The sequence below is a fragment of the Momordica charantia genome, unplaced genomic scaffold, assembly GCF_013281855.1.
Source record: "Momordica charantia cultivar OHB3-1 unplaced genomic scaffold, Mcharantia_2.0 BLBB01000117.1, whole genome shotgun sequence".
NCBI classification, from domain to species: Eukaryota; Viridiplantae; Streptophyta; class Magnoliopsida; order Cucurbitales; family Cucurbitaceae; genus Momordica; species Momordica charantia.
In genome coordinates this window covers 48,651-59,393 of record NW_028275273.1, presented here as the reverse complement: position 1 = coordinate 59,393, position 10,743 = coordinate 48,651, and the positions used below count along the sequence as shown (strand labels likewise).

The 10,743-nt window shown below is 35.1% G+C and overlaps 2 pseudogenes across 1 annotated transcript; both read right to left on the bottom strand.

The window, feature by feature from the left end:
• Positions 1-473: 473 nt before the first annotated feature.
• LOC148207663 (SWI/SNF complex subunit SWI3D-like) lies at positions 474-6,154 on the bottom strand (annotated as a pseudogene). The gene is made up of 6 exons (XR_015787738.1): positions 5,566-6,154; positions 3,777-4,297; positions 2,510-3,145; positions 1,519-1,682; positions 729-1,446; positions 474-547 (listed from the first exon to the last, which is right to left on the bottom strand). The product of XR_015787738.1 is annotated as an SWI/SNF complex subunit SWI3D-like (transcript).
• Positions 6,155-7,777: 1,623 nt separating this feature from the next.
• On the bottom strand, positions 7,778-8,933 carry LOC148207662 (uncharacterized; annotated as a pseudogene).
• Between the last annotated feature and the right edge of the window lie 1,810 nt (positions 8,934-10,743).

Below are 10,743 nucleotides of genomic sequence, written 5' to 3'. Positions count from 1 at the left end.
TTTGAAGATAAGTTTTCTTCTTTCGAGATTTTTTTCTTTTGTAGGAGTGTGTGACGCACCTCCTTCGGGTGCTGTCTTAATTATAGGAAATTCTTTTGTAACTACGGCAGTTCCATGTTATGAACAACTGGAAAGTCATCTTATAGCTCCAGCCGGGTGGGGGATCACTCTTCCCCAGCCCTTAGGTTGTTTTGTTTGCCTTTTGTGATTAAATACCTTCAGGTTTCTATCAATAAAAAAAAAAAAGTCAGAATCGCACTTCGGATGATTGGATGAGAGTAAATCACAACTAGCAGACAATGATCAAATATAGCTTAACCTCTTGTCTAATTTGAAGGAAAGAATTTTCCTATTTGCAGGTGAAAAGAAATTTATCGAACCATTAAGAAACAAGATTTTCTCTAAGATTAGGCATTTTATCATTGGACAATCCCAAGTTCAAAATTCATAGCAAAACTTAACAACGAAGTCCTTCATTCCTTTTGCGGTTCTTTTCTTGATGATTCCTTCTTTACAGAAACATACACCACAGTACACGAGAAACTTCCTAAAAACAAGTCAAAGTCAATATTATTCAAAAGAAAATAACTGTATTCTCCATCCCCGTAAAACATGCAAAGCTTTGGAAAGCATTGAACAAATTTCTTCACAAAACAGCAAAATGTAACTGAAACTGGTGGGAAGTCCAAAAACTACAATGTTACATCTAGAGGGAAGAAAACACGTACCTGCTCCACTTTCAATCACCGAATTCGGGTTAACTGGTTGTGGCATTGCATTGTCTGCTGAGAGCAAAGAATCAGAGACCGTGCTTGCTCCTGGTCAACCACAGAATTAGATGTTTCAGTTTGTGAAGTTTCATATTTTTTGTGAGAATCAAGCACCACAGCTCCATCATTCGAGGCTTCTTTCACTGAATTGGCAGCAATTAGTGGCTGAGGCTCATTCACAGAGGGTAAAGGATTTGGTACATCATCTAAATCTTTTGAAGTTTTGGCAGAATGAGATGGAACTTGTTTCTGATCAGTTCTTTCAGCATGCTCCAAATCTGACATATGTACATCCTCTGACGACAATATTGGTTGTGATGGCTTTTCAACATGAGTTCCTTCTCCCAACTTTTCAACCGGATTTGTAGTTAAATTTGATTCTAGATTTTCAGATTCCTTCACAATGCCTGTTCTTTCATCCTTCAGCAATTCTGGTTCTCTCAATTCATTCAAATTACTTGTTCCATCTGAACCGTGAATAATGACTGGATCATGTTCTCTAATAGCATCTGAAGAATTTCCATTATCCACTGTTGTTCTTTTGTCACAGATTCACCATTTTTGTTATTACTTATTAGTTGATAAGGCTCTGTCATCTAAGACTGAAGTAGAATCGTCTTGTCTCTGTTTTTCACACTGTTCATTGTCATTTTTCTGAGCTTCCACATTTACAACACTGCAAAAGTATTGGTGTGATCAAAGAAAGAACCAATCTGAAAACAAACATGTCAAGTCTTACGTCAAGTACCTCTCTGAATTAGATTGTGCATTCTTGTCATCTGGTGGATCTTCTAAAATAAAGCAGTGCCTTGTAGCCAGTTCTAAACTGGGAGATTCTGAGATATGCTTTTCAAAGAAAAATGCGCTGATGCACTAGCAACATCTGATCAAAAAGCGTGCAAGGAATGCAGCCTGCAAAAGAAATATTTAAAAATAGTTAAACAATCAGGACTGAAATTTATGGTTATAAGGAGTGCTTATTCCTGGGAAGGGACAAAGAGTATAAGCTTCAGCATTGCACTCCATCTATAAATATGATAAACATGATAATAACTAAACTGAAGGTAAGTCTGAGTGATGTTAACAGCCACTGAATGAGAACTTGTAAAGATAACTGCCAGAACTTGGATAGTGTACAAACACAGATCACTTAGCAAAATTCTAGAAGGCTAAGGCAGGTTCAAGATAAACCTATGTTTTATAGCGTAGAGAGTTATTTGAACTGAAATATATAATGATTAAAGGAAAGGGAAAATATTGCAAGAAGCTGCAAAAGCTACGTAGTTGACATACATCTCCAAGCAAAGTAGTAAAGTTCATACAAAGTGAACATCAAACTGCTCCATCTTATAGGCTAACAAGAATTAAGATGCCTGCCATGTCATCCAAAGTATCCATCTTTGGGACTAAGAATATTGATGAAAATTCCAGAAACCAAGTTCAACAGACACAAGTAACCAACTTAAGGGATGACTCTAAGTTTTGGTTCACTGCACAAATCTAAATAGTGGTTTTAATTTTAGATGCTTTTAATGAAAAACAAGGAAATTCAAAATCAAGAGACCTAGTCCTAACCTGACTCGGAAAACAATGAAATCACCCTATATTGATCTGACAAACGACAAATCTACTATAGTTGATTTGGGATCTACTAATGAATAGAAAGTTATTCAAGATTGATAAAAAAATTAGGAGGACTACCTATTTAATTAGTTCTTATGTTCAAACTTTCAACTTACCAATGCCACGACGGGGTTCCCTACATCAGCAAATGACAGTCGGCGCTCAGGTGTTAATACATAACCAATGGCTTCGAATGCCTCCCTCAAAGCATTCAAGGCAATGTCTTCAGAAACCTTCTGACCACCATCATCTGATTTGGACTTATCTAAAGCAGCCTTATCTCCAACATCCTCTGATTTTGAATTCTCCTGCCCAACTTTTACCTCACCTGTATCGTCTTTGTTCGCATTTTCTACATTCAAAGCCTCTTTTCCAGTGGGCTTATTATCCATTGGTTCAGTGATATCAGCAGGAACTGACGAATCATTTTCGCTTGAAGGTGGAACAGCAGTTTCTTTTGGACTGACCTCAACATTGTCCTCAGATTCAAGAAAGGTATCCTCAATTGGCATTTGAATGAAGTGCAATATACATTGAGCTTTAGTTTTGGTGGCCACATGTTCTGCAATCTCATTCCAGTTTTCCTTGTAAAGCTCTAAAGCCTCAAGGAGGAGGAGAGTCTCCTGATCTGTCCACTTACCTCCACTAGCACCAGGAACCTCAGCAGGCTCCATGAGAATAAAATCTGATGAAGACATATCAGAATCGAATTTCCCATTGTTAAAGCACTCCGTACACAAATCAAAATCTGCCTGTCAAAGATGAATATTATCAGTTGATATGGAATTGTGTGTGTGTATATATATATATATTATGTAACTTCTGACTTGACAACTCATGATATTTAAATATCCCTAGTAGCATTAGAGCTATTTTTTAAATAGCATCAAATAGTGCACCAATCTTGTTATTCAAAAAGAAAATTGGTTTGAACTTCAATTCAAATCTTACTTTTTCCAAAGCTACATTCAGGCATGTATCAAAAGATGGACTAAAAGTTCAGCCTAATGAAACACAGCCAATAACTACACAGATTCTAGATAACTCCAAGTAATTTAAACATTCATCCTCAACAATATTGACATAGTCATTTCAACTCAAACTCGGAAAGTATTTAGTATTTAATAATATGGTTTACAAATGCAAGTGACATGAGTGGTGAAGAAAAAACACTAAGATACAAAATTTTGTTTCCATTTCCTCACCTCACGCCCCTCTCTTATAGCCCAGAGTAAACTAAAGAACCTAGCCCCCTAAGTAAGTAAAAAGTATATAAATACACAAATTTAACCAAATGACATGGTTTTGCAGCCACGTTATCTAAAATACAAGTTTGATATTCCAACAATAAACTGTTTAAGGGAGTTTGAATTGAAAACCAACCTGCTTCTGGCAGTGGTACCGTTTCCTAGAGCAATCAGCAGAGCACGAGTTACAGTGGTACTCAACAGATGGACCCTCAGGCCTCACCATCTCCTCAGGAATTGCAGATTCTCGGAGCAATCTAGGGGGGGCTGTGGTGGTAACATTAGTCTTTGGAACAATAGATGGGCAGGATTCTAATGTTTCAAACTGAAATAACTTCTCAACCAAAGATTCCTTCAGATTTTCATCGTCAACGTCACTTGTTGAAGTGGAATCGGTGGGTATGAAAGGATGAAAATTAATCAAACCCCAGTGGTCTAGAAACTCCATCACCTCCTGTCTAGCTTCCAGTTCTCCAACTTCCAGCTCTGATAAATCTTTTGATTCAATTTGCATACTAGGATTTGCATGGAATTTCTTCATAATCCAATTACGTATGTCAATATACATATCAGGACTTCGAGTGCCAGACTTTCCACTGAAAAAAGAAGACATCGTGCGTTCCTCAATAGGATGGACTTTTGTCCATGAAAACCAACCTGAAAACAAATATCAAGCAACAATTAATAAACTTGTGGATCTCTCTTACTAATAAAGGAAAGCAAAACCTCAGATTAAGCTTGATCTAGGGATCAGAAAGGAAAAACTTGTCAAGCATGGAAGGATTAAATTTATTGCAGGGTTAAATTCTAAGGTAGCAAGCAATCCGCTAACTAGGTCAATTTAAAATCACTACATATTCTAGCTAATTGAGAAGCTGTAAGAGGCAAACCATGCACACAAGAAATAGAGGCCAAAAAAGGGAACAGAAACTATTGATCGAAACTCCTTCATGTCCATGAAACATACAACAGACACCTATTGCTTACTACCTTAGAATGTCCAATCCAAGACAGCATAGATCATCCTTCATAAAAGTAGCCAGATAAAGAAGATTTGGTGCACTGCCATGAACCTTTTATTTTAGGCTGCTGCTGATGCAGAAATCACTCACTCACGACCAAAAAATTAACCAGGTTTAGAGTTTACATCTTGAGGCCAATTCAAAAATGCATTGAACTTCAATGGAAATAGACAATTGAAGCCTAATCCAATTCGTCATTGAGTCACAAAATAAAATCACACACACATGCACACAATAAAAAAGATTAAATAATTGGAGAGTTTTTCTGTTTAGGTATTGACACAAGGCCCCAAACCCCGAATTTTCTCCAACCTACAATGCGATAATCTACAAGATGACAAGATAATATTTTCACTTATTCATTAGAAGTGCCCTGTATTTTTGAAACCCTTTGAGGTTTTCTAAAATGAAGCATGGAACAAAGCCACAACAAATAAGCTAGAAAGTTATGAAGGGGATCCAATTTCCTGTTGCTTAAACCATCCTTATTCACAATTCACCCGAACACCATTAACTTTAAAGAGGGCTAAAAAATTTTCTCATTTTCTTGCATTCTACCACAGTTTTAGAAAAGCAAACGGAGCTCAACATGTAACTACTCTTTCTTCCACCATTTCCTTATACACATTTTCTCTTTAAACTACTCTCGTTCGTGCATTGAACTTCCATTGAAACAGACAAACGAAGCCAAAAATGTACATTCTAGATATTCGCCATTGAGATGCTGAATTTATAATCACAAGAAAGAAAATTGGGGAGCTTTTCTTCACGGTACTTAAACACCAAGGTCTCACTTCTAAATTTCTCCTTTACCCCCCATTTCTCAACAGGGAGGTCATTTTGACAAACCCCTATCATAAATTGCATAAATCAGGATCTCGCACAACAATACACCAAACTCACCGCAGTGATTCGGAACGGCATGAACATCCGCACCCCGAGATTAATAGCTTCAAAATCAGCTTCGAACGACGCCTCCAAATTCGCCAATCTACTCACCTTGTTCAATTCCTCCGCCGCGGCGACTATCGCCTCTCCACGCTGAACTTCCGAATGAAGAACAGAGCCCTCCAGCTTAACCGATCCCGCGGCGGCGGCGGCCAGACCTCCAGCCGCATTACCCGATGCTGTTCCAGCGACATTGTTAGGGCCCAGTCGAGCTCGGGTGAAGGGGCCGCTATGATTTTGAGGATGCGAGAGCGCAGACTTGTCCCGAGTAACACGTTTGGAGGGCGCGGAGGAGGTGTTAGAGACGCCAAGAGCGCTGGCCTTCCGCTTCTGAGCTCCGGCTCGACGACGCGACGAAGGCGGCTCCGATGAGGGAGAATCGGTGCTGTTCACCGGCAAATTTGCGGCGTCGCGGCGCTTCTCCTCCATCTAAGGACGCTCCTTCGATGTTGGATTCAGCCGTAGACGATAGTGTTTGCTTTTGAGAACTCCATTGCTGATTCATTATATTGTTATTCAGAACCATCATTGAAGTTACAATTCTAATTTTTGCTTCCAAAGACAGAGGGAAAAGAGAAAAAAAAAATCTAATTTTTACAAAGCTCTATTCATTTATATTTATTTTTTTGACATGTTATTTATATTGATTTGGTATTTATTATATTAACAAATTAATACAACCAGTGAAAAAAACAAGTTTTGAATTTCACTTCAAATTTATGTTGCAATTTTTATGTTAGAAGAATTATTTAAAAAGACAATTTTGATGGCTAAATGCTTCGTTGATTTGTTTTTTGTTTTTTGTTTTTTTAATATACAGTAATTGAGAATTCGAACTCACAATTTTTTATCAAAAATTAGTGGTTTAATCAAATTGTTAATAATTTTATAGATAATTTTATGATGTGATGTTATATTACCGATTGATTTTAGATTGTCTTTTATGCAATATTTTGATTGAACAAACTCTTAGTTTTAGAAAAAAAAAGTCTATTTTGGAGTTAGTAGTGTATGAAGGGTGGGAATGGGTCATTCACCTCTCCTAGGAAATTTCTCATTTAAATTTATAGGGTTTGGAGCAAGGATTCCAAACTCACATGGTTCGGGTCGGTTCTGGTCTTGAGAATGCTTTATCGTCTACTTCTATTTTTTTTTCCTTTAGATACTATCATTTTAAAAGGTTGATTAATTATCCGCTAGCATCCTCATTTAAATAGACAATTTTTAGATATTCTCTATCTTTTATATATATATATATATATATATATATATATATATATATAATGGAAAAAATATTTCGACCAACTCTAATCCGAAATTCTGACCTACTGATTTGTGGCGAGTCTTCATCAGGGAAAGCGACACCCTGATACCCTAACTACTTTTGGAGTGCTCAAGTCCTTATATAGACTTGGTTGGGTCAAGTAACAAAAAATATCTAATAAGAATTGTTATGTAATTTTCCTACTTCTGGATTCTTTTAATGAATAAAATAAAACTTGACAACTATTTCTTATTTATTATTATTTTTTTATTGAAAAAGAAACGGAGCAGGTTTTGGTAACTATTTCTTATTTTTGGTTTTCTAAAATTTTAAATTAAATATTAATTTTTTAAAAATATTTATCATACATTTTATAAGTTGAAAATGATAAAATAACGATTTTATTTATGTTTTGAAGAAAACTAAGAAACGGGAACCAAAAAACAAGAATTTTGGAAACATTCCATAAAGAAATGAAAAATAAAAGCAGTTACCAAACATTTATGTTTTTAAAAAACTGAAAATGAAAAACAAGAAATGAATAATGTTACCAATGTCAATTTTGATTTTGTGTAAAATCATTAACCAATTCCATATTTTATAAAAATTAAAACTACATGCATAAAATTGAATTTTATGTTTAAAAGGATCACAACGTTCAATTTTGTGTCCATCTGTGAATTTTAAAAATGTCTATAAATTTCATAATTACATAAAATTTTCTGTTAAAAATGAATTTCCATAATTCAAACAATTTTCATAAAAGAATTAAAAATGAATTTTAAAAAATCACTAACAATTGTTTTTTTTTAAAAAAAAGGAGCAAACAAATATTGGGTAATATAATATTGTTTTTAAAATTTATTAAACATGAAATTTCTCACAAAGATCCATCGATGGAGATTATAAAGTGACTTGCCTTTTGACATCATTAGGATAAAATGCGGCACTTGATCGTGGCTGATCTATATTTTGACAAAAAGTTTTGTCTTGACATCATTTGGATAAAACGTGAAAATTGGTCGTGACTCTATATCTTTGATGAAAAGCTTTGTTTTGACATCATTGGAATAAAATGTGGCACTTGGTTGTGGCTCTATATCTTTGTCAAAATGCTCTGTCTTGATATCATCGGTATAAAATGTGACACTTGGTCGTGGCTCTATATCTTTGACGACAAATTTTATCTTCTCATCATTTGGATAAATTGTGACACTTGGTCGTGACTCTACATCTTTTTTGACGAAAAATTTTGTTTTGACAATATCGGGATAAAGCATGGCACTTGGTGGTGGTTCTATATCTTTCATGAAAAACTTTATTTTGACAAACATGACACTCGGCCGTGGCTTGATATCCCTAACGAAAGACTTTTTATTTTCAAGCTGTGTATGATCAAGGCAATCTTTCTTCGCTGGTAATGGCTCGTCTTCCATCACCTTTCTCCAGTGTTCATATCTTGATTCTATGCTGCTGACAAGCTAATTAAATGCCCCACCATGAAATGAAAGAAATAAGAAAAGAGTAAATGATCGAGATATCACCATTTACAAGCTTAGGTTCTCGTAATAATGCCCAATTTCTTTTGAAAACTTCAAAGGTTTCTCAATGGAGAATGAAATTAAAAGTTTAAGAAGAAAAAGAAAGTGGGGTTTAACGACAAATATTGTAGGAACTCGGACAAAAAAAGCCCTAAAATTATCTTCAAAAATCACACAAAGGTTGAAATTGTTTAGTTTAAAACTCCTAAACCCTACATCTGGTGGATAAAAAAAAAAAATTATCTTTGAGAAACACACCAAGAAGGGAGGTGATTGGGTTGGAAACGGAATGTCTTCCCCATCCTCGTCGTCCATGCGGGGACGTTTAGGTCCCCATTCCTGCTATTTGAGAGAGGGGCAGGGAACGAGAAGTCCCTAGTAAGGGATGGGTTACTCGCGAGGAATCCGTCCCCGATCGACGACGAACTTAACAAGCAGCAAAAAGGAGTAAGAGTAAAGAAATTGCATACCAAAAGAAGCAAAAAGAGAGTGATGCCAAAGGTTGGACTGATCTTCATATCTTTCAACACTGAGCCTCTCCTTGCTTTTTAAGTTTCTCTATGTATAGAATGCTCAAAACCTTTACTATATATTTATACACAATTTTCAACGAGGAATCAAATCATAAAATCTTAAAATTTTTTGGATAAAATAAATTTTTAATCCACATGAGAGTTGAGTTTGGTGTCTATTTGATTATATTGTTCTTGGTGTCTATTTATAAAATAAGTGGTTGAGATTTAAAAAATGATTCTAAATAATTATGCCCTTAAGTGGACCTTTAATTGACTAATAAAAAAGTGACTTGGCATTTTTAAGCCACAATTTTAATAATTTGACAACTTTTATTAATTTTAGTTTACATAACATTTTCTCTTTCATTATTTTTTCAAATAATATTTAGGTGGTTTGTTTTTCAAAAAAAAAAAAACAAAAAAAAGTTTAGGTGGTTTAAATATTTCCTACTACCACTATTAAAAAATTAACAGCCAAGAGATAAATATATATAAAGGAAGATATAGAAAATAGATTTTTTTTCCTCTAAAAAAAATAAATAGAATTAGAAGATACCTATTTACGAAAGCACCCACAAATCAACCTTGGAGTTGCAGTAGGTCCAAAGACACGAACCTTGGAGATTCATATATCTTCAACCATTTGCATCCGCAAGCACACACATGGAATGGTAGAGAGAAATGGGAGAATATTGTGATGGAAACTCTGAATCTGATCATGTCTTAGAATACCCAAAAATCAAGAAGAGAGATTGTCAAAGCGAACATAGTTCACAAAAAAGAGTCCCCTTCTTCGATGGTATAATTGACGTATACCTTTAATCAAAAGGGTGTGAGTTCGATCTCCCACTCTCACATAATGTACTAAAAAAATAAAAAAGGAAGAGAGAGTAGCACGATGAATGAGAAGGAGGACAGGTTGGCCAAGTGGCTACTGGGAGATCGACGATGGACACTTGACAGAGAAGTTTTCTACATTTCCCTCCTCTACTTGTAAAAAATTTAATGATGGTGAACAAAAGATGAGTGCTGGCAATTAATATTTATGGAGTTCATTTCAAAACATGTTAGCAATAAGATGAGTAATTCATGTCTATTACAAATCTTTGTTAAATCTCTTATCTTTTTAATATGAGATCTTTAACATATTTACTCAATATGATGATTATTTTTTGACTCACCAATCTCGTCGGATTCTATCTTTTGAACTTTGATACCATAAAACAAATGACGTAACTATGGAAAGAAATTGAATGAATTGCTCTAGACTTGATTGATTTGAAAAGATGTTACATGGCTAGTTTATACTAAAAACACAAAAGACATGAAAAAGGAGAAAAAAATGACAGCAAAGTATTTGCAAAAGATAGGCTCTTAAGGAAAAGTATTGGATATCAAAACTTTCCTAACTGAGCCCAAAAGATATGCTGTCATATGGAAAAGTTTTGGATATCAAAACTTTCCTAAATAAGCTCAAAATAAAAGACTAGTTGTTGGACCAGCTGTGGAAAAGGAAAGAAAGCCAGCTGGGCTTTTAATGAATTTCTTGGTCTAGGATAGTTCGACACCATTTGATGTTTTTCATCATCCTTCAACTTGGAGTGGGGGCAAAGATTGAACTCCAAGTTTGTCTCGAATATGAAAAAGTTTGCCTAGGCTAAAGGCTCGGTAATTATGTCTGCAATTTGGTTAGTAGAAGGAATAAATGGGAGAACCAAAGATTAAGATCAGTATGACAAACCTATGACAAACCTAGAAAGAGTGAGTAAGATTTAATGAAACTTTATAAATTTTTTAATACGATAAGTAAACT